The 21,025-nt window shown below is 39.3% G+C and overlaps 1 protein-coding gene across 3 annotated transcripts in view; it reads left to right on the forward strand.

Moving 5' to 3' along the window:
- The window catches only part of TLR4 (toll like receptor 4), a 48,674-nt gene that overhangs the window by 10,259 nt on the left and 17,390 nt on the right, over positions 1-21,025 (forward strand). For 2 of the 3 annotated variants that reach the window (XM_044389550.3, XM_048223336.2), the window contains 2 exons: positions 9,052-9,156; positions 17,121-17,183. The gene's annotated coding sequence lies outside the window, so the exon portion shown is untranslated. The remainder of the gene's footprint in view (positions 1-9,051; positions 9,157-17,120; positions 17,184-21,025) is intronic. The other variant, XM_048223335.2, reaches the window with a different exon arrangement.

Genomic DNA, 21,025 nt, shown 5'->3' on the forward strand with positions numbered 1-21,025 from the left:
CAACAGCCACCTTCTCGCTGTGTCCTCACACAGCCTCTTCTCTGTGACAGCGCACTCTTTGTGTCCCTTCCTCTTCTGATAGGGACGCCAGTCCTACTGGATTAGGGCCTCACCCTTAGGACCTCATTTACCTTTAATCACCTCTTTACAGGCCCTATTTCCAAATGCAGTCACACTGTGGGTTAAGGCTTCAGCATATCAGGGTTGGGGAGACACAATTTAGTCCATAGCAGGATCTTTGGTTTATTTTACCTCGTTAACATATATGGATCAACAACCCCCAGACCAGTTCGTTGGATGTGGGGTGAAGAATTCTCAGTGAGCCACACTTTCAAATCCCTTCATTCAGTCAGTCTCCAGAGTATTAGCTCAGCAAGCACTGGGCTAGACACTGTGGGTTCTTCACAGGTACCCCTAAGGCATTCATGGAGGGGTCCTTAAAATTATGTGTCATAACTGTATGGATGTGTAAATGTACATTTTTCTGGGGGAGAAAATCCATAGCTTTCATTAGATTTTCAAAGACTTCGTATGACCTCCAGAGCTTAAGCAGCAAAGAAGGCCTTTCTCAGCTCGTGAGGTCTAAGAGGCCAAATAGAGATATTCTGTTCTTTTGAGGGCTGTTAAAGTAGTATCTTGAAGGTGTCATCATTCTGCTCCCTTTCAACCCTGGGGGCTAGGAAAGATTATGCTTCTGGACCAATCAGGGCAGGCTTCTTGGAGGAGGTGGGCATTAGGTCTAAAAGTCTGTCAGCCATGCAGAGTGAGTAATGAGGGTGTAGAGAGTTTCCTACATCTGACATTAGACCAGAAAATTCTGATCTTTTGATGAGAAAAGAAGGAAAAGAATGTCCTGGTGAGATGATTTAGGATTTGCCAAACTTATGAGTAGAGTGTGTATTTTGCAAAAGTATCTTCAGGGAACAATCTCCCAGAATGATTCAGCACAAAACAACTTTTTGAAACTTCCATTATGTACTTGTTTGTTTGTTTTTTTTTCCTATCACCACCTTCAACCATTTAGTTGTTGCGGCCTATGGATCCTCTGATTCTCTTACTTGGATGATTTCAATATTCAACTAACTGGGTCCCTGCCTCCTGCTCGGCCTACTTCAAATCCCTTCTCCATGCTGTTGTTGGATCAGATTTTCTAAAAGTCTTTGTTTCACTCTCCTCAGCATTCTGAAGACTGTATTATTTCAAGACTATTAAAGCACTTTGCAAATAGCAATATGCTGTCTAGAATTGTAAGTAGTAGTTACACCTTCCCATTAGAAGGAATTAAATCACACTCAGAAACAACTAAGTAAACCATAACATGGGTCAAACATCATCCTCTGGCTTTGAAATGCGGTAGGTGATGATGGTAGAATTAATAGCCAAACTTTTTGAGTACTTACCATTTTCTAGGGCTATGTTTACCATTTTGTGTCTATGAATGAAATTTACCTTGCCAAGAATCTTACGCAGTAGATACTGTCATTCCCACTTATATTTAAGAGAACTGAGACACCAAGGTCTAAGAGGTCTAAGACCCCATAGCGAGTAAAGGTTGAAGACAGTATTCAAACCCAGGTAATATGGATTTAGTGTTACAAGAAGAGCATTGAAAGAAAATATGAAAATGGTAACTTGATGGAATGAGCACTGGGTGTTATATGCAACTCATGAATCACTGAATTCTATCTCTGAAACTAACAATACACTATATGTTAATTATGCTGAATTTAAATAAAAAATAAGTAATTAAAAAGAAATAGTAACATATGTATAAGGTCTTCTTAAAGCTAACTTTCAAAAATTTTAAAATATTTTATTTATTTATTTGAGAGACAGAGATTATGAGCAGGGGGGTGGGGAGGAGTAAAGGGAGAGAGAGAAGCAGACTCCCTGATGAACAGGCAGCCTGACGTGGGGCTGGATCCCAGGACCCCAGGATCATGACCTGAGCCTAAGGCAGATGCTTAACTGACTGAGCCACCCAGGTGCCCCTATCCTTCAAATTTCTAATTAAGTATACTTTAATTTTCCTTCTTTGATAAAGGCTTATCAGCAGAATTTATTTATGTTTACTGGCCATTCTTGGAGACTTTGGAGACTCATAAATAGAACCGGGGGAAGAAATTGAAAGGAGAATGTAGATTTATTGAAGGTAACTGAATAAGAATTGGGAGAGGAAGGGGTTGGGGAGCAATGGAGTTAATTAGCATGCTTATGGACATAGGAGAATATATTAGGTGGCCATTGCTATAATAATGCTGAATAACAAATTACTCCCCAGATTTCAATGATTTGTAGCAGACATTTATTTATCCCTCAGAGGTCTGCAAGTCAACTGGGAGACTCTGGTTCAAGCTGAGTTGGTTCAGGTTGGTTCTATCTATTGCCATGGCAGCACTTGGGTTTTAAGCTGTAGTGTTTACAAGAGTATAGTCTTCTTATGGTACAGGGCTGGAGTGCAAGAGACCAAGTCAGACAACACAAGCCAATGCAAAGCCTCTGGTTGCTGTGATCTACTTTATATTCACACACATTTCATTGGTCAGCAAGTCACATGGCCAAGACCCAAGTCCTCAGAGTGGAAAAGTAAAATCTGTCTTCAGTGAATGATGACAGAGGTTGGGAGGGAAGGAAAATTATTACCGTCTCCCATAGAGAGATAATCTGAGGTTTTAATCAACCCTACCTAGTGAAAGACAGTATGACTATCCTTACTGGAGGGGGTAAGACACATCTTAAGGCAAACGAATATTAAACTTAATGGACAAAAACATCACCACTGGGTGGTACTCTTATTCCAGGATGGTTTTTTTGCAGGAGAGATGTATTTGAGTGGACAGATTTTCAATAGGACATTACAAGTTGAGTTTTTGTAACTCAAGTTGTGACTACATTCTCATTTCTACTTCACGATGTTAATATGTGTAAAGTACTCGAAACAGTGCCTGGAAGAGAATACTGCTGTGAGAGTTTGCTATGGTGGTGATGATGATAAAGATGATGATGATGATGTAAAACTGTGGGGCATTTCTGTTCTTTGTATATTTCCTTTCTCCTACTTGAACTCAACAACAGTTTCGGCAAGATATTCCCAAATGCTTAGTCCTAATAGAAGACCTTTTCTAGGTCTCATGACCAAGAAATAGAAAGCAATAACTTTTGGTAATGTTGGACATTTTTAATAATGTAATTTTGCCCAAAGCATTAAAGATGAGTTAGAAAGAGATTTGTGGGATTTAATGAGAAGGTGCAAGAAAGATTTGTTTTTCTTCCACCCACATCATTTTAACTGTCATATATAGGATAGTTTCTACTTAAAGGGAATAAAGTGGAGAAAGAAATTTGACTGTTACAATGTTGGCAAAAGATACGGCCAAGAATGGCCCAATCTGGGAAGAGTGTTCTATGTGCAGCTATAGAATAGGTAATCTTTAATTTATCGAAGCTGGGTAAAATCTTTAAAAAGCACACAAATCTTGTAAATCATCAAATGAAGTAGTCAGTGTCCCAAAATATTTAGCCATTTTTTCCCCTGAGAGGTCTCCCACATCGCAAGTAAACAGAAAACTTTCTTTACGAAAAATAAGTAAGAATTGAAGGTCAAGGACCTAATACTATCAGGGAAAAAAACAATCTTGAGATTGTAGGGGTCTATTCATCTTGATGTTTTCTTTTTATTTGAAATACTAAAGGAGAATTTGTTTGTTAAAAGAAAATCCTTCCAACTCCCTATCCTTGTAGGCTTGGCATTAAAGCTAATATGTTCTTTTCTTAATGAACGTGTCTAATCAGGAAAGAGTCACAGAATCTTGAAATGTCTGCACTGACAGCCCTTGAAGACCATTCTGAGACACTGAGAGAGAGTTTGTCACTTGTCAAAGTTCACAGTTAGTGACAGAACAGGGACAAATTACCCAGATGTTTTTATTCTAAGTCCAGAGTCTAGTATTGAAATGGGGATTTAATATAGTTTCCCCTCAACTGCTTATTTTTGAGAAAATTACTTTAATGTTTTCATTTTCCTTGTCATCAAAATGGAAAGACTAGATCAGTGGCTTTTCCAAGAACGTCCCTTCCACTTCTTTTGAGGCATGCCTCATGGAGAACTAATGCTTCCCCTTCTCCTTGTTCTTCTTCTTTTTGTTATTTTTTGCATCATGTTCAAAGACTTACCAATCAAAGGAATCAAGGAAAATTTGGGGGATGAGAGCTTTTGTGGATTCCACATTTAACACATTGAACAATAGACAGATTTATTATTGGTCTCCATTCCATTCAAGATTTTTTTTTAAAGATTTTATCTATTTATTTGACAGAGATAGAGACAGCCAGCGAGAGAGGGAACACGAGCAGGGGGAGTGGGAGAGGAAGAAGCGGGCTCATAGCAGAGGAGCCTGATGTGGGGCTCGATCCCATAACACCGGGATCACGCCCTGAGCCGAAGGCAGACGCTTAACCGCTGTGCCACCCAGGTGCCCTGATTCCATTCAAGATTTATTATTTTTCTAGAAACAAAAGCAAAAATAAACTACTGGGACTACACCAAAATGAAAAGTTTTTGCATAGCAAAAGAAACTATCAACAAAACAAAAAGGCAACCTAGTAAGTACGAGAAGAGATTTACAAATGACATATTTGATAAGGGGTTAATATCCAAAATATACAAAGACCTTACACAACCCAACACTGAAGAAACCAAACAATCTGATTAAAAAATGGGCAGAGGACCTGAATAGACATTCTAACAAAGAAGACCTACAGATGGCTAACAGACACATGAAAAGATGCTCAGCATCACTAATCATCAGGGAAATGCAAATCGAAACCTAAATGAGATATTACCTCATACCAGTCAGAATGGATAGTGTTAAAGAGAGAAGAATTAACAAGTATTGGCGAGGCTGTGGAAAAAAAGAACCCTCATACACTGTTGGTGGGAATATACTTTGGAGCAAATGCTGTGGAAAACAGAATGGAGGTTCTTCAAAAAATTAAAAAGGGAAATACCACGTGATCAAGTAATTTACTACTGGGTATTTATCCCCCAGAAAATGAATTCAGAAAAATATGCATCCTTATGTTTATCGAAGCATTATTTACAATAGCCAAGATATGGAAGCAATCCAAGTGTCCATTCATAGTTAAATAGATAAAGATATGGTGTACATACACAATGGAATATTACTTAACCATAAAAAAGAATGAAATCTTGCCATTTGTGACAACATTGATGGACCTAGAGGGTATCATGCTAAGTGAAATAAGTCACACTAAGAAAGACAAATACCATGTGATTTTAGTTATGAGTGGAATCTAAAAAAACAACCACAACGACAACAACAAAAGAACAAACAAAAACAGACTCTTAAATACAGAGAACAAATTGATAGTTGCCAGAGAGGAGGGTGGTGGGAGGATTGGCAAAATAGAAGAGATTAAGATATACAAATTTCCAGTTATAAATAAGTCAGAGATGAAAAGTACACCATAGGGAATACAGCCAATAATATTGTAATTACATTGTATGCTGACAGATACTTATCATGGTAAGCATTGAGTAACACATAGAATTGCCTAATTGATAGGTTGTACACCTGAAACTAATATAACATTATATGTCAATTATACTTTAATAATTTAGCAGAAGATTATTTTTCTGGATGAAAAGTTTTTGCTGAAATTTCTCAGAGAATTAAGTTTTGAAAGACATCCTGTTTAGGATAATGGAGCTATTTTCAATCTTCTGAATTTATATAAATGCAGTTAATAGACATTTATCCAATGCACACTTTCTGGTGCATGAATCAGCATTTTGAGATTCGAATCTCCAAGATTCTTATTTTTAATTGTTGGCAAATATTCAACATTTGTCTCTCTTAATCTTTACTATAAAACTTTTTTGACCTAATCTTCGTTCAGTCTCTCATCCACTGTGTTCATTATCTAAAAACAGACGCTTAAAGAAATCCAGTGATAATCATTCTTTCAAAAAGCTGGAAAAGTTCTGAGCTATCATTCTGTCCTATCTTCAGATGAGGACAGTGAAACGGAATGGTGTAACAGACTTACAAGAATAATTTCTGTTTGCAAGTTATGATCTTTGACTTCTCCCTGGTTTTCTCCACACCACAAAACCCTTCTAGTGGCAGCTGTTAGATAAGACAAACTAACTCCTTAGTCCTCCATCCTGTTTGCTTCAAGGACTGAAGGGTGTTTCATTATTAATCATTTATATATTATCTCTACACTGCCTGCCTCCTTATTAATCACCTCCATGGAATCTACTGCTATTAATCATCAGATGTGTGTCTGAGCATTACCGGTAATTATCTTTGAATGTTTGTTACCTGTCAGTTTAATTACTTGTTTTCCCCTGGGAGTACAGGGTGATTCAGGTCCCTGACTCTGCTGTGTGTGTGTGTATTAATGTGTTTACATTGTATTTGATTGTGTGTGTGTGTGTGTGTGTGTGTGTGTGTGTGTTATACTTTTAGACCCCAATTACCATCACATGAAGTAAAGCTTTATTTCAAATAAGTATTCTTAACCCTTGGTCACCTATGAAACCACATACTTCTTGTTGAGCTTGAAGGAGGAAAGTCAGTTATAATCTTTGATCCCCTTTGGTTTAATCTTATATCTTCCACAACAATTCTTTGAAGTCCTCTATAAACTGATTGATTTTACTTCTCCAGGAATAACACTGTATGTACCTGGGGGTTTTGTCTGTGTATATGTGTGTGTTTAATCCATTTGGTGCTTGTGGGGATCAGAAAAGAATGAGACCAAAATTCATAATCACTACTTGCCCACTTCGCTTAGGGTAACTGCCCAAAAGAAGGCTCTATACCCTCACTTTTGAATGGGTGGGAGTAGAAAGATAGTTTGTGTGTCTAAAGGCTATTTAACACTGCAAAGAGTACCCAAAGTGTGTTTAGAACAGAAGAACAAATTTTAAAAATACCAGTCTTCTCTGAGGAGGGCATTTCACTAGAGAAGAAGAGCCTGCCATCAAGGAACATAAAAAGTCATATGGTTGGAGACAGAGGGAGTGAAAAGAAAGAAACTAGCATTTGTTGCCTATCTACACGTGCTATTTTATATTATTGTCCCAATGATAGTTCCTATGCGTAGATCCCATTAACTCAGAAAATTTGCCCAAGTACACTCAGATGGGAAGTGACAGAACTGGAATTTAAACCATGATCTCTGCCTGATTCCAAAATCCATATTCTTGCTGCTATGCCAGTGCTGCCTCAAGACAAAAATGTGTGCAGCATGCATAATGTCAGATAGGGCACACATGTAAAAATTAGAGGAAACACAGATAACTCTCAAACCCAGAAGAGGGGTTCAGATACTTCTAGATGGGTTGTGCAGAGAAAGTTTTATGAAGATGACATTTGAACTGAACACCATGTAGCTTGGAAAGTCTAAGCAACTCCAGTGTATGCCCTCGTATGCTCTCTCCTTACTGGAGTCTTAAAAGCCTAGAAAGTTGGCAGCTCTCCATTGAACTTCATGAAGTCTACAGTCCATTTTAGCACTGAAGCTTTGGAATGCAGAGGGATAGGCTGCTGTGAAGATGTGTGAGGGATAGGCTGTTGTGAAGATGTGTTGTCTTTTTGTTAGCTAGACATTGACTGGAGGAAGTGCTGTTAAAACACACACACACACACACACACACACACACACACACACACACTTATCTAATCTACTTGTTCTAGGAAGATATTTCTCTCTTGCTCACTACTGAAGACCTCTACTCTTAAATATTTGAAAGGCGTTTAGTTTCCAAGATCTCTCCACAACCAATGGATTCATGTAGTCAGTATTTATTTATTGGGTGCATCCCTTCTTTGCCCAGCACTGTCCTATCTACATTGGGATTGTAGAGATGCACTTTGGGAGATAGAAGGCATGGCCCCATTTATCAAAGATCTTATAATTTACTTTGAGATATAACAACTGTAGTTTACATTTACTGACCTTAATATGTGTCTGGAATTATTCTAAACACATTTCTAGATTTGTTATCTCGTATAATTGGTTCAACTGAAAAGGTTCAAGTAGAATTGAAGTTTGATTGTCTCTCATGTCATAGTGCCGGGCAGATGAACTGGTTGGTGGAACTTATTCTGAGTCAATGAATGTAAAAGCATTTCTAGATTGTAAAATGCTTTGTGGACTTGAGGAAAGTGTTGAGAGTTTCACATAGGGTAGCTGGGTAATTTGGGGAGAAGATTCAGGTTAGTGAAGACTTTTAAAAAATTAGATAGTGGAGTGCAGAGTTTGTATGATGAGTTCCTGTTTACAGATGGGCTAATTCAGTCTCTGAAAGGCCAAGTGATGTATTCAAGGTCATATGGCAAGTGAATTAGGGAAGCATTCAAATCTCCTAACACTGGATATAATGCCCTTTCCTCCAACCCTAATACCACTGGCCAACGATATATCCAAGCTAAAGGGAATGCTAAAGAGAGTGCAGTGGGGTGGACTAGACAGTCTTAGTTATGTGTCAACATCTTTATTTGCTCTAGCTCCACCATTAATACTCAGATGAAAATGAAGGGCACAGACAACTCTAAGTTGTAATTTGAAGAAAAGAAAAATGAAAACAATGGTATCTTATATGTCTAGAACACCTACTATGTGTCAGGCATTGTGCTAGAAGTTTCTCATGTCATCCTTCTGACAGACTCATAAGTAAAGTACATTTATCCTCATTTTCTTAGATGGAGATAGAGAAGAGGCCCAAATTTACACAGTTGGTAAATTGTGAAGAAGAGATTCAAATTCAAATCTGCCTGCTCCAAAATGTGCTCCATTTCCCTTCCGCCATTTGGCTTTCATTCAAGTGGAATAAATCTGTTATATGGATTGTTTTCCAGTCCTTAACATTTATCATTTCCAAATGTGACCATAACCACTTACCCAAGGTGTAAGAAATGTTTTTTTTTTTTTTTTTTAAACTGTTAGGGAAGTATTATTTTCAGGGCAAGATTACAACTTTCTCTCCTCTTCCTTAGAAGTCTGTTCTTCCTTCAATAGGTAACGCCACATGACCTCAGCAGAACAGAAATTCTAGATGAAAATGTTTTCTGAAGGTCAGATTTTTGACATGATGAATCCGTATCCTTGGGACATCCTAAGAAGGTATCTTCTCTCCTTGATGTCAGCGGGATTCTGATATCTTATTGGCATTTGGCAGAGACAGCCGCCGGCAAATTGTTGTTACAAGTCTGGCCTAATTTAGAGGATTCCTGATTGCAAACCCAGGCATGATTCATTCTGAGATCTGGGAGAAGTCCAATGTGCCTCAACTTCCCCTGTACAGATATTGAAATTGAAATCCTCCACGAAGAAATCAGATACCTTTTGTTGAATTATTTGTAATTGTAGTTTTGTTATTGTAGTTTTCTATGTTTGTATCTAGAGCTGAAAATATCTGACAACGTGTGTTTAAATGAAGATTATGTTTTATGCATTGAAGGAGCCAAATTCCCTTCCCCCCAGAATTACCCGGTTCACCTTCCATTTTCTTCCCTTCTTGCTCTTATGTTGACTATTTAATTGAGATGTTAAGGTCCTGCATGGCTCTGAGTGGCAATTTTAAACCAGATTTCTCTATGTAGACTGGGACCTAGCAGCATTTGTGAGGTGAGACTGATCCAATTATCTAGGCTGAAAACTCTGGAGAGATAAGATTTTCCAAACTGTGATGTTATGTCCAGTGTACTCTCTTGGTTAAAAATAAACATTTCTAGGTTATGGGATCTTTGTTCAAGTTGATTGTATAACTGAGGGAGGAGAAGGGAAATGTCCTTTTGAAGCTGAAGTGGAGTGTGTAACATCTTATTGCTATAGTTACTTTTTCTTTATGTTTTTTTTTTCATTTAATTAAAAAAATCATCTTGCTCTTAAATTTAAAATTATCTGAGCATTTGTTACCCTTCCAATTTTGTTTTATCATAGGCCTCTGCATAGCATACCAGAAACTCTGTGCAGGAGAAAAACTTAATATGCCTCTTTCCTTTATGGATGAACTAATTGAAGTAGAGACATAGGGAATTTGCTCAAGATCACATAGCAACATAGATCCATGAAGAGTAGAATCCAGGTTCCCTGTTCTGTCTTTACTTCATTCTCCACAAGTTTACTAAATTGCTTTGCTTAGTTTTCCAGTCTGATAAAAATACACAGTTCATTATTTCTGACATTCATTTACTCCATTCATCTAATATTATACATTCATTTGATGGTTTGGAGACGATGAGGATATCACTGCACCAATACCCCTCCATAATTAAAACAAATAGACTGATGTATCTTTACTGACTATAATTTTACTCTGGTTATGTAAGAAAAGAGAAATATTTTCGAAGGATCTTTGAGGATATCCTAGGGGACTAGGTTTGGGAATAAGCAAGAACCAAGTAACTCTGGAGGGGAGGTCAAATGATAACCTCACAAAATAGATACAGATAAATTATTTGGAAAAATCAGAGAATGGAGAGAACAGACATCAAGGTAGATCTGGGTGAATAAGGGAATGCTTTCTGGAGGAGATGGAATTTGTTTTTTTTTTTTTTTTTTTTTTTTTTTTAAAGATTTTATTTATTTATTCGACAGAGAGAGAGACAGCCAGCGAGAGAGGGAACACAAGCAGGGGGAGTGGGAGAGGAAGAAGCAGGCTCCCAGCGGAGGAGCCTGACGTGGGGCTCGATCCCATAATGCCGGGATCACGCCCTGAGCCGAAGGCAGACGCCCAACCGCTGTGCCACCCAGGCGCCCCATGGAGGAGATGGAATTTGAGCTGATCCTTCAAGGATAGGGAGGAGTGATATGCATTGGGACACATAAGGGGAAAAGATAATATTTGGTAGGAGCTCAGATCACCTTTAGGGAACTTGACACATGCACACATGAAATATCTGGGTGATGCTGGAAGGTAGGTCAGTATGTGATGAAGGGCCAGAGTGAGGGATATCAACATCATGTCAGCTGTTCCACACTCGAGTTCATTCTGACCTAACTTGGGTCAAACATGGTTGTTTTGCACTGTCTTTTCCATATTCTTGCTGTCATTTTCCCCTCCATTATGTGCTTTTCTCACTGCTCTTCCTCTTTCTGTTCTTTTGCCCCACTTACCTCCTTTTCATTGTTCTTCTTGCCTATTGCTTGTGCTATGTTTACTACCCTTATTTTAAGGATATTAAATTTGGTATAAAAAATCACCTTCTTTTGGGGTGCCTGGCTTGTTGAACATCCGACTCTGGCTCACCTCATGATCTCAGGGTCATGAGATGAAGGCCAGCACTGGGCTCCACACTCAGCGGGAAGTCTGCTGGGGATTCTCTTTCTGCCTCTCCCTCTCCCTCCCCCCCCCTCTCTTTCTCTCTCAAATGAATAAATATATCTTTAACAAAATATCACCCACTTTTGGGTTCCAATTCTGGCATGACAGTGTGAGATAGACAGACTCCCCACGGAAATTGGTGAAAATTATTTTTTTAAAAAATGAAAACAAACAAACAAAAAAACATTCAAAGTCTCTGGAAATGGTTCAAAGGACACCGAGCAAATGAAGAAACAAATTCAAGAAAATCTAAAACTCGGTAGGAACAGTGAGAATCTATAGTATTTCAACAAACACTCATTCAGTCCCCACTCCCAGTAAGACAGAAACTGGACTTCAGATGTATGCTATCAGGAACACAGGAATCCATCTCCCCTTGCCCCAGGTCAAGGCGTTATCTTCCCAGGCGGAACACTGTGTCAGCATCTCTCATCCTGCTCCCGGCTATCTGTTGCCGAGCCTATGTGTGTGCGGCCAAGAGGCCACTGCTCCCTTCTTCTCCTCAGCCCCCCATCGATGGGATGGAGGCTCTACCTTGGGCACATACCACTAAAAGTACCAAGAGGCCAATTTCTCTTGTCCAGTTTGTAAGGCAGTGGTTCCCTGCTGGGAGAGGCAGGCCAAGAAGACCTGCCACCCCCGCCACTGAGCACTCAGCTCCTAAAGTGAGGGTGTCACTCAGGTAAAAGCATGGCATTGTCCCAAACCCCAGCTTTAGAGTCCTGGCTCAGAGATTTTGCCTAGGGGAAAAAGCAGGCCTTAACATGGACAGTTCCTAATCTCTTCCCAAAGGAATATACTTCATTTACAAAACAATGTGGAGAATTTCAAGTTCAAGAGCACTCTCAAAAATAGTGCAAGTTGTGATGAATGGTAATTGGGAAGATGTTGGTAGGTGCAATGGAAACACAGATTGAAGTGTAGGCCTGAAAATTATAAAAATGAACCAAATGGAAATTCTAGAGTTGAAAAGTACAATAACTGAAATGAAACAATCGCTAGCTTGTTAGGTGGATTGGAAGACTTGAAAATGATAAAATGACAATATTCCCCAAATTGATCTACAGACTCAAAGCAATCCTTATCAGTATCCTAGCTGGCTTCTTTGTAGAAAATGAGGAACTGATCTAAAATTTGCATGGCATTTCAAGAGACCCAGGGGAACCAAAACAATCTGAAAAAGAACAACGAAGTTGGAGGACTGACATTTCTTGATTTCAAAACATACTATGAAGCAACAGTAATCAAGACAATCTGGTGTTGGCATAAAAGTTGACATGTAGATTAGTATGGTAATAGAATTAAAAGTTCAGAGATAAGCCTGTGTGTCTATGGACAACTGATTTCATTCAAAGGGTGGTGAAAAAACTGGAAAGCCACATGCAAAAGAATGAATCTTTACCTCACACCGTTTACAAAAATTAACTCAGATGGATCAGAGATCTAAATGTAAGAGCTAAAACTATAAAATTCTGATAAGAAAACAGTGATAAATTCTCATGACCTCTGATCTGGCAACAGATTCTTAGATATGACATCAAAGGCATGAACATAAAAGAAAGAATAGATAATTTTGAGTTCAAAATTTGAAGTATCTGTGCTTCAAAGGACACTATCATGAAAGTGAATACAACCCATAAAATGAGAGAAAATATTTGCAAATCATGTATCTGATAAGAGACTAGTATCCAGAATATATATGGAACATTTGCATCTCAGTAAGAAAGACACAACCCATTTAAAACATGGACAAAAAAACTTGAATAGATACTTCTCCAAATAAGATACATAAATGACCAATAGGCACTTGAGAAGATCCCTGGCATCATTAGTCATCAGGGAAATGCAAATCAAAGCCAAGCTAACAGGGTCTGTGGCTGGCTCAGTTGGTGAAGCATGCGACTCTTGGTCTCGGGTTTGTGAGTTCGAGCCCCACACTGGGTGTAGAGATTACTTAAAAAAAAAAAAAAAATCTATTAAAAAAAAAAAAAGCTCCTTAGGGCCCCGGTGATGATTCAGTGATACATTATTAAAGCTATTCCCTGATACATGAATTGGATCTTAATTAATGATGGCAATGGTGATGATGAAAAGAATCACATTGACTTGTTGTATTTCAAAAAATTTTTGAATATTTATTTGAGAGAGAGAGAGGGAGAGAGAGATAGAGAGCCCTTCACAAAGGGAAGGGTGGAGGGAGACAGAAAGAGAGAATCTTAAGCGGACTCCATGCTGAGCATGAGGCTTGCCATGGGGCTTGATCTCACAATGCAGAGATCATGATGCTGAGATCACCACCTGAGCCAAAACCAACAGTTGGACACTTAACCAACTGCACCATCCAGGCACCCTGTTTTATTTCAAAGTTTTAAAACCCTCCTTGTTTGTCTTTCTTCTTCAGGGTATTCTGTCGTGGTTCTTCCCTCTTCCATGTTAAAGGGTTTCCCCATTGTCTGCTTGTTTGTTGGTTTAGTGTATAAATATAGTGTAATTATACAGTTTGAATTAAAAAAGAAACCTGGATTTGCATTCCATCGCTTCCAGATTTAATTGTATGAAAAAGTATATTTGTGTAACTAAGTTTTAGTTTTCATAAAGAAAAATATGTTATTCCTCATGGAAACAAGAGCTTCCTTTCTTGGAAACTTTGACTCCATAAAAGAGATGAATGGCGGGGCATGGCCAAGACGCTGCCAGTTAATCTAGTCAAGGTCTGGAACTTGACTCAATTATGACAGTATTCTTTGTCCTCACAATACTGATGGTATTGGTAGTGAAGTGAGATGAGGAAGATATGCTGTGGCCCAGCATTTTCAGAGCTACATCCTGAATTATTTACTTCCCTGTGTTTATTCTTTCTCTTTGATTCCTTGCAGTTGACTGTCCACTTTTCCTCTGTACCCCCTTATTTTTAGGTCTTTCATCTTCTTAAAAAAATTAGCTCCCCTGCTTTGACCCCAGAACTCCTCTCTGTCACTTCACTGTATTAACTGTTTAGCAGTATGCTCCTTGTTTCCATGGGACTGATTTGACCCTATCTGCAGTTTATATTGGCATGACCTAAATCTGCAGGTGAAACTAGTTAGGCTGACTTAAACTTACATATCTATTGGATAGACCATAGTTCAAGTTCACAGACTGAATCTCTACCCCTAACATGTTACTTCCCATTGATCACAAGTAGCAGTATAGATATTTCTCTGCACTGTACCCCCACTATGGCCAAGAAAACTAAAACTTCAACATGGATGTTGTATTGAGTCTCATTTTCCCACATGAAGGACAGAACAATTCAAAATACAGAACTGTGACCCTATCGCTGCTTCCTGTGTAAAGAGAGATAGGTGAGCTTAAAGACGCTGTAGATCAGCACTGAGCAACCTGCAACCATATGCTGCCCCCAAGCTTTGCCATATGGCTCTGAGTCTAATTTCAAACTCGCTTTTCAGCACATTTAAAGGTGAAGGAGTTAGACAGGAATGAGGGACCTCTGTGGAACCCACCTACAATGAGCGGAAGAGAGATTTTAGAAGGGCCAGTCCTCTAGCATGTGTTCTCCAGCTGGACTGGGACAGAGGCAGAAGCAAAGGCTTGTGGTTGTTTCAAATAAAGCAAATGCTATTGAGAGGCCCTGAGGCAGCTGGGCCTGTGGGCTTCGTCGTGCAACCCTGACCAAGGAGTCCCAGATCACTGTACTAGAAAGAAATGCAGAGAGCATGCGCTTCCGTTCTTAGAGTGTGAGGGTCTTTTCCCTTTCAGTGGCATGATTTCCGAGCTTTACATTGTGCTTCAATGTCATCATTTTGTTTGGGGGAATTATGTTATCAATCATTTCCCAATTTTTACTTTTAAAAACATATTCTGTTATCAAGTCTATTCATTAATTTTCTCTCTCTCTCCTTTCCTTCCTTCCCCCCTCCCTCCGTCCTTCCCTTCCTTTCCTCCTCTCTCTTCCTTCCTTCTTTCTTTTCCCTCCTTCTTTCCATTAGTTCATTTTCTTTTCTACAGGGTAAAGTGCAACGCACAATACACACATGAGCAAAGGAAGCTTCCTGTCTTGGGGGAGTTCCTGGTTTTGGGGGCATATGAACTATGATAAAATGTCTTTCTATACAGATAAGTACGCATAAAGGCCAGGGCAATGTTTCTAAAGAAATTCGGAGCAAAATGAAGTCACTTTGACCTGGTATGTGTGAGTAGGTGGGGCTGAAGGGATCCTGGAGAGGGAAACTTCAGCATGCAGAGGTCAACCTTGAGCTGAGCTGTAAGCATTGAAGACAACTTTTCTTCCCACACAGCCTGAGTCACTACCTTCTTTTCACATTCAATTCTAGTAGCCCTGGTTATGGTGATATATGGTCCTTTCTTGAAAGAAACAGACTGTGGGAATCAGACCCCAACATAGTTAATAGGAGCTCCACCAGCCATTTACTTTGTATCTTCTTAAGTGATGGGAAACTCTAACTCAAAGATGAAAGATATTAAGAAATCAACCCAGAATGAGCTGTCTGTTTTCAAAAAGGTGCAATGAGTTTTACTCTTCCACAAGCAATGAGACATTTCCATCAAGTATTAACATAAATCAAAATAATACATCTTAAATTCGCCATGGTCTTAGCCTACATTATCACATTTTTTTTTTCCTTATGAGAACCATTGTACAGAGAAGGAAACTAAGACTTATTGAATTTAAGTGACTTGGGTGAAGTCACACAGCTGGGAAGTGATGAAGAATTAGAAGCAGACTCCCAATCGATGCACAGCCCACGCATTTCAGTTATTATTTCATGCCAAGTCATTGAGATTATTCCTTTATTGAGCCATTCAAGAGACAGTCGATGGCTATTTACTCTGAACAGTTCCCTGTGCTGAGCTCTAAGGGAGCTGAAGATGAGAAAAGCATGGTCCCTTTGGCATAGATCAAAAGGGCAGAGTCAAAATAGAAACATAGTTATGTTTAGTATTCTAAACATTTTTTAGTTACTCCAAGCACAATCCCTTTCCACAATGTCACATCAAACCTTTTATTTTCTCTTCTCTCTGCATCCTCCTGCTCCCCGGAGCCTCAACCTTCTAAGACCAAGGCACTAAGAATGTTTTTTGTTGTTGTTGTTTTGTTTTTTTTTCTATTTTTTTTTTCCTTTTCCTATTTTGACTCAAAGCAGTAAAGAAGAAAATTACTTATATGAGCATAAAATATAAAATAATTGGGTGGAAAGAGTTTTATCTTCATCATGTAAGTATCTATCCTTTTGGTTTGTTTTTATTTTAATATTCCCCCCTTTGGTGGTCATTTCACAAGGGGCTCTTTGTCCCATGCTTAAGATCTGTAGATTTCCCTTCCTGCCCACCAATGACTCCAAGCCAAGCAGAAGAAAACTATCAACTCATCTTAAAGTCTGTAGTTAACAGGATGGCTCGATTTGGGAAGAAGAGAAGGATCAAGGGTCTGCAGGGGTGGTGGAGATCACGCAAGGAGTAGGGTTTGGGGATGATGCTGTTTGCAGTGGAAGGGATAGGTCTCAGGTACAGCTCTCACAAAGGCCAGGAATAAAAGTGGGGATCTGTGGAGTGTCCATGAGATAAGTTCATCCCCCTAGGAATGTTGTTCTGAATTCTGTACCACACTTTAGACTCTGTATGGATTGAATTATATTTCTTGAACCTCAAGGAGGGCATTCCCTAGGTACTTTTCAGTGCTCTAAGTGTATCTGCTCACTCTGCATATTTTCCCATCATTTTTCTCCCTGATCATTTCTAGGTATCTGGATTCTTCTAGTGTAGGAGACTGAAAGAGAAGAAAGCCACCCATGGAATCAACCAGGTAGTTGAAAAATAATATTTATTTACTCATTTCCTTACCCTTTTCCCCCCAAAGATACATGCCCTGGGTTATGCAAGCATGTGCTGTCCACAGAGCTGTGTTATAATGGACCTACAAGTCTAGCACAGGATTGCATCAGATAGCAGCTCGAAATATGTTGTCATAGGCTGTCTTCTAGAAAAAGGGAGGATACACCTTTTTTTTTCTTCTTTTAAAAAATATTTATTTATTTATTTGAGGGGGTTAGGGGCAGAGGGAGAGAGAAAATAAGCAGAGACTCCCCACTGAGCACGGAGGCCAATGCAGGGCTCGATCTTATGACCCTGAGATCATGACCTGAGCCAAAATCAAGCATCGGTCGCTTATCAACTGAGGCACCCAGGTGCCCCATACAGGCATCCCTTTTCAATTTTTCCTTCCTCTTTTGCAAGAAAGTTGCTAAGATGAGGAAACATCTGACTGACCAGCATTAAGGGATGGGCTGACTGTATATAATCTACTCATTCTTTTATTCGATTAATTTTTATTGAACACCTATTATGTACCTGGTACTGATGAGGCAGTGGAGCTACAGCTATGAGTATTCACAATTTGTCCTCTCTTGAACCTTATTAGCTTGTATATGAAATAAAAATCAAATCAATTATTATTGTCATCCAAAGTTATTTGTATAATCATTGATGTGACTAACGATGCATTGAACTGGGTATAAGCACTGTGCTAGGCATGGGGTGTGGACATGGGCCAGGTTTGGTTGCTGTCATCGAGGAGCTGAGAGTGTAGTGAGAGAGGCAGACAAGTCATCCCTCCTGAGCATAACAGATGGTTGCTGGGGGAGCTTGAGGAGAGAGTGACAATGGCTTCCTTGGGGAGGCTTGGGCAGGTATCCAGAAGATACAAAATCTTTACAGTGGTCTACAGTGCCCTAAGTGACCTGGATGACCATCTCTCTACACTGGCTTCCTTGCTGGTTCTGGCAATTTCCTGCGTTTAGACCTTTGCACTGGCTTATCCTTCTAACTTAGGGTTTCTTAACCTTGGCACTATTGGTATTTTAGATTAGGGGCCTATCTTGTGCATTGTGGATGTTAGCAGCACCCCTGAACCTTACTGACTGGATGCCAATGGCAACACTCCCTGCTCCCAAGTCATAACAGCCAAAAATGCCTGCAGGGGCATTAACTGCCAAAAGACCCCTAGGGGCAAAACAACCTCCAGCTGAAAACCACTATTCTTTTTTTTTTTTTTTTTTTTTTTTTAGATTTAATTTATTTATTTGACAGAGAGAGAGAGGGAACACAAGCAACGGGAGTGGGAGAGGAAGAAGCAGGCTCCCAGTGGAGGAGCCTGATGCAGGGCTTGATCCCATAACACCAGGATCACGCCCTGAGCCGAAGGCAGACGCTTAACGACTGAGCCACACAGGCGCCCCTGAAAACCACTATTCTAACTGCAATATTCCCCCAGATACCTGCACAGTTAGCTAATCCTTCAAGAATTTGCTCAGAATGTTACTTTTTCATACTCAGACTGCCCTATTTAAAACTTCAGTATCGGGTACTCCTCATGAGTTTAAGCCCCATGTTGGACATGGAGCCTACTTAAACAACAACAACAACAAACCCTTCAGTCTCACTTAATTCTTCATCCCCCCACTCACTTTTAAAAATTTTCATCCACATACATTAACATTGTCTAACGTACTATATAATTTATAATTGCTGTTGGCTCTCTCCTTGTTAGAACTTAAGTTCCATGAGAGCAGGTGTTGTTTTGTTCATGGCCGTGTCCTTTGTGCCTAGAACAGTGCCTGGTAGAGTTTAAACATTCAGCACATATTTGGTGAGTGAATTAATGAATGAATAAATGAATGACAGTCAACATTTGTGTGAAACGGTAATGTTTTTAGGTACATCCTCACTTAACTCTCAAGGAATACTATTAATTAGGCCACAGTGTTATTTCCATTATACAGTTAAGGAAACTCATGGAATATTACTCAGCCCTCAGAAAAAGCGATAACACAACATTTGCAGCAACATGCACGGGACTGGAGGAGATTATGCTAAGTGAAATAAGTCAAGCAGAGAAAGACAATTATCATATGGTTTCGCTCATTTATGGAACATAAGAAGTAGGAAGATCGGTAGGAGAAGGAAGGGAAGAATGAAGAGGGGGCAAACAGAAGGGGGAATGAACCATGAGAGACTATGGACTCTGGGAAACAAACTGAGGGCTTCAGAGGGGAGGGGGGTGGGGGGTTGGGATAAGCCGGTGATGGGTAATAAGGAGGGTACATATTTCATGGAGCACTGGGTGTTATGCGCAAATAATGAATCATGGAACATTGCATCAAAAACTAAGGATATACTGTATGGTGACTAACATAACAAAATAAAAATTATTATAAGAAAAAAATAAAAAAATAAAATAGGATTAGCAGCTACACTAATCAACCTATAACCATCAAAAAAAAAAAAAAAAAGGAAACTCATGATGATAAGGTAAGTCTCACACCAAGAAATGATGGTGTCAGAAAGTAAATCAAGTAATTAAATATTTTAAAATATAGCCCTCTCTGCATTACAAGATGCTTTTCCAGAGTCTGAATGAACTGGGAAATTTGATGAGTAGTGAGGTAGAGCAAAGAGGGGAGAGTCTCCTGGCTATAATCAACCTCTTGCCTCAGGCTCATGAGTACAAGAGACAAAGGGTTTTTCTACCCCTGGAGAAGGTACGGTGTTTACTGCAACAAGTATTTTCATCTTAACCCACTGGCTGTGACTCTATGTACCTCTGTGTTGCTTAACCTGGGACACATGTATCCCCAGGGGATATTAGGAGGTAGAAAAGCATAAGAAAAAGCCCAGAATAATCACTGATAAATAAGAGTCACAGTACTCGGTATGGAAAGGTGAGGAGTACACTAAAATCCCAGTCACATATTGAAAACAAATTCAGATACATTGTTCACTGATTCATTCACCAGCTATTTACTGAGTATCTACTCAGGCACAACACATGGGAACATCTGATAAAGCCTCTTCCCTCATGGAGCTTATATTCTACTGGTAGAGACAGATGATACAGAGATGGGAAATTCAAAGTAATTTTTAAAAATAACACAGGAAAGGTCATAAACATTTCAGGCTGGGGAGGTAGGCACTACTCACACTGTTTGCCTTGCTAGCTCCTGGGGAGTACCCTCACGCACCCTTGGTACTCAAGGTATTCTGGAGAAAGTATTAAGACTTATGGGGTAGTACTTAGTGTCAGGACCCAGCCCCAGAGACAGGAATTGGGTCACCTGGAGCCAGGAAGGTACACTTTATGCTTCTGCTTAAAAACAGCATTTTTGTTTTTCATTTTGTTTTGTTTTTTTCTTGTGCTTTAGATCACAGGAATGTTGGTCCAGGGCACGTAAAAGGATACAGGACTGGTAGTGGGTATCCAAAGATAAAAGAGAGTCTGTGGGTCCAAAAAGGAAATGTTGAGTGTTCTGTGTCCCTTTGTAGATGCAGATATATATTAGCCTAGAATATGTTGTAAGGAGTCCTTAGAAAATAAATCTCTTTATTCTCTTTTTAACAATTTGCTTCCTTTTTTAACTTGTGTTTTGTTGTTGCTTGTCCTCTTAGCGATGCACTGCTCTTCACTGAATGTAAGATGCCACTGATTGTAAGATGTACCATTACTTTATTGGACAAAGAATAAAACAAATTATGATCGTAATATATTGTCAATTATGAGACACATTCTGATTTGAGAGGTGTTAACATGTGAAAAAATGTGAAACTTGGAACCACTGGGTAGAATCAAATTTGGTTCTTAGATATGTCAAA

This window comes from Ursus arctos, unplaced genomic scaffold (genome assembly GCF_023065955.2).
Source record: "Ursus arctos isolate Adak ecotype North America unplaced genomic scaffold, UrsArc2.0 scaffold_18, whole genome shotgun sequence".
NCBI classification, from domain to species: Eukaryota; Metazoa; Chordata; class Mammalia; order Carnivora; family Ursidae; genus Ursus; species Ursus arctos.